The sequence below is a fragment of the Callorhinus ursinus genome, unplaced genomic scaffold, assembly GCF_003265705.2.
Source record: "Callorhinus ursinus isolate GAN/ISIS: 27379988/994484 unplaced genomic scaffold, GSC_fseal_2.0 scaffold1, whole genome shotgun sequence".
Taxonomy (NCBI): domain Eukaryota; kingdom Metazoa; phylum Chordata; class Mammalia; order Carnivora; family Otariidae; genus Callorhinus; species Callorhinus ursinus.
In genome coordinates, this window is record NW_027397063.1 from 30904298 (window position 1) to 30908562 (window position 4265).

Sequence of the window (4265 nt, forward strand, 5' to 3'; positions counted from 1 at the left end):
GAGGAGTGGCCATTTAATAATTGTATGATCTTGTACAGAAAACTTAATATCTTTGAGGTATCACGTCATAATACTTTGTTCATGATGTCTTTCATGACTAATTCAGAAGGTTATATTTTTGAGAATGCATTTGGGAATTGCATATAAAATCTGAGGTGATGTTATTATTGTGATTTTTAAAATGATTTTAATATTATTAAAAACTCCAATGGAAAAGTAGAGTATTAGATGAGTAAAGCTGGGAGAAAAAGATTACAGGTAGGGAAAATTGAACAAGTATGAGGAAAGGAGGGCTTAAAGGGCAGTAATAAGTCCATTCTGGCTAGCTTGGGTGAATTCTATACAGTCATCCTTAACTATACTCATTAATTTATTTGTGGAAATTTTACATTCCATATATAATATTTCTGAAATTAATTTATGCATATGATGGGAGATATGTGTTCTTGGACATCATCCTAGCTGTTGCGTGAAGAAGACTTGGGAAGGGACAAGATTGAAGGCACAGGGACCAATTCAAAGGCTGAGATGAATACAAGAGATGAATAGAGCCTCATCTACATTTGTGGCAGATGGGTCAGAGAAAAACTAATGGATTTGGAGCCTATACTGGATGTAGAATTGATGCGATTTGGTGATGCATTGGAGTGGAGAGTGAGGACAAATCAAAAGTCAAGAGCAAATACTAGGTGGTGTCATTTACCGAAATAAGAAAGAAAGGAGGAGATATAAAAGCATACAGGGAAATACAGTATGTTTTTCAGATACGTTGGGTTTGAAATGTTTGTAGGACATTCAGATAGAACTGTCTACTATGTACTTTTACCTATAGATCTAAGTATAAGAGAATGGTACCAGCCAGAGATATACACATGGGAACCTGTGAGCACATAGAATAACTAACAATTGAAGTTTGGACAATGGAGAGGCTCATCAGAAGAGGCTAATAGTGTGAGATGAAAGAAAACCAGGCTCTGAGGGACAAAATCATTCCACAGATAAACCTTGACTCCCAGTTAAAGCCTCATTTATTTGGCATCCACAGTATTGTCCCATTCAATTTTATCAACCTCATCTCACTAGTTATCATACTAAGATGCAGTATAAGCCAGACTAATGTGTGTCAAATTAAAATGTCATCTTCTTATCCCTTGCCCCAGCATTCTGCTCTGTCCTCTTGGAATGTTAACATTCTTCCAGCTAGCAATTCCTTTATTTATTCACATTTTTTATCAAGACAACCATTTAGTAAGTGGAATCTCATTGAGATGATTCCATTGAGTTAGCACTGGGCTATTCATAACCCATTTCATACAGCCACTTCAAACCACCTCAAACCCAATAATGTCTCTTTCAAGCTCACAGTCACTCATGCTTTAGGGTTACCATTGACTCTCAACTCATCAATACCCCTGGAACACTCAGGTAACACTTAACTCCATTTTACTTTTTACTGTTCCTTATTTCTGTGCATGCATGTATGTCTTTAGGTAGATTGTAAGTACCTAGACAGCTGGGACCACCCCCATTTTTCACATCCCTTAGCAAACTGTCTTGCCATTAAGAATTTGTTGTTTCACTGATCTAGTTCCTGACTAAAACAAACAAATAACAACAAAAAACAAGTTTTGCTCACTGAGGAAAAGGGAGAAGCATGTGCAAACTTGAAAGGGCTGTTTGTAAGAAACAAGTTTATCATGTTTATTTTTTCCGATGATGATTGAAATGATGATTCTTTAGTGGGTCATTTTCCTTTGTTAGTGAAGAGTAGAAATAAAGCTTGTTTTTACATGACAAAGTATATTTTCTATTTTTAGCTTATAGCAAATAAAAATATTTAAGCGTTAAACATTTTAAAACCATGTTTTTTTTTCTTCCAATAACCACAATATGTATAACACCTTTTGGTTGTATACTTTAAGAAGATTTTCTGTGTCTGACTTGATTCCAAGGTGCCTTTTCCTTGCCATCAACAGGTTTAGAGAGACATGGCCATCAATTTCTAACTTCAAGTCAGTCAGTGCATACTCAAAAAACTCTCATATATGAGAGTTTGACCTCCAGAAACACACTATGGCTCTGACTTGGTCCAAGAGATGGCTGGCCATAGAAACCCAACCCCACCCAACAAAAATGAACAATATTCTCTCTTTTGAAAAGTCTCCAAATTGCTCCCTTGCAGCCAACCAATGACTACCAAATATACCTGAAGACCAGCTTGAATTCCCTCCAATACCCTTTTCTCCATATCCCTCCTTAATCGAGTAATTGCTGCAATTAGAAGAGGCTTTATCAATATTTCCTTTTTTGATTTTATAAAATGTACTCTCCTTGTTAATACCTTTAAACCACTGCAACAGAAGGTTGACATATTTATTTGTGAATAAGTATCAATTGTCACCTTTGTGTCCAACTTATTTTGTCTTTGACACAAACATAGTAAGAAAAGTAAGTATGCTATACTGTATCTTAATATATTATTTTAAATTATCCAAGTTAACATTAATAAAAATAGTTGAAAATCATAATTCTTTCTAGGAAAGATTTTGACAACCCTTTAGGTAGGGAACATCTTGTTATACATTCATTGAGGTGCATTCAGTGTGTCTATTACATATTGGATTAGGACTAAATTCATCATTCTCTAATCATTTGCAACACAGACAAAATATCATGGTGACATTTTCCTTATACTATATCCTGATGTTCCTAAGAATATCTCTGGAGCATTTTCAGCCTTTTGATAAGGCTGGTTACAGCCTCAGATAATGGTTTTCTTTTTATCTAGAGTTAGGCTTTCAGGCTAAACCTTTAATTTTGTAGCAATTGAAAGGTGAACACCTTCTGTTATGCAACAGAAGAACTATATTGTGGTAATAAGAATACATTGTACCTCCACTGGGTAATGTCTAAATATAAGGAGCTTGACATGTCAGTTACCTGGTGTAGAAGTTAATATGAAAGAGTTTAACACATATTTATTCTTTTTGTTTTCTCTTGCTTTTCAATTGTATCCCAAACAGCAAACTCTTAACCTTTCAGGGCCTAATCTATAATTCGTATTCTGACCAACAGCTGATTTACTTGACTGAAAGTCGTGCTGATGGAAGGAGCAAAGGATCAGGAATTTAATGGATACATAACAAAAAGCTCAACTCCATGAATTTAAATCCATTTTACATTAGAAGAACTTATGATAAGTTTATGGCAATAAAATGTCAAGATGTTAATAAGAATTGGTATGTTTCCATGTGATTAAATGACAGAATTACAGCCCAAAATGCCACCTTTTTGTTGGAAATGTAAGAAACACACTGAACAGATGCATTCAGAAAGATAATCATTGTAGACATCTGTCTACACTCTATAAATTATTCCTTATAAAGTCATCGGTAATTTATCTCTCTACAATGAATCTTAGGCCACTTTGAAAATATGGCATCAGAAGAGAGTAGAGTTTTTAAACAGGCTTCCTCATTTTCTTTTAATGGTGCTCCCACTTGAAAAAAAAAATGGACAACCTTGCATATACTAATACACTCAGTTTGTTTTTAATTAAAACTTTAATATATAAAATATAGATACCCCTTCTGTATCTTTTGTCGGGGACAGACTGATTTTAAAGGTATACAGTCCTTCCTACTTTATTTTTTAAGACTTTATTTATTTATTTGAGAGAGAGAGAGAGCGCACATAGCAGGGATGAAGGGAGAAGGAGAAGCAGACTCCTCGCTGAACAGGGAGGACCCCAGGATCATGACCTGAGCCGAAGGCAGACGTTTAACCGACTGAGCCACCCAGGCGCCCCAGTATAGTCCTTGCTATTTTAAATCAAGGAGATTATTTTGATTCTTCAGTGACTCCATAACTCTGCCTTCTGCCTTCACTGTTTTAAGTTTGTGTATTCAGCATTTATTGCTTTTAGTTCCTTATTATTTCATTAGATTATAAACTCCATGATGTCAGGAATCTTGATTTACCCTTCACTGTGTCTTACAGAATCTACCAGAGAATTTAACACAAAGTGTTTTTTTTTTTTTTTTGAGTAGAATGATCAATTAGATAAAGAAATTTTAAAATATAAATAAGTCCTTTGGCTCTGTAATGGTATACTTATGTTCTTACTTTTATATTTATGTTTGAGGCTCCCTACTATTCATTTGTTTGATTTTACATTCTAGGGTGTTAGTTTTTGAAGAGGATACTTCCATTCTGAACACATCTATGTTTACTTGATTTCCAGCCAGTTAGTTTATTTAAGAGTC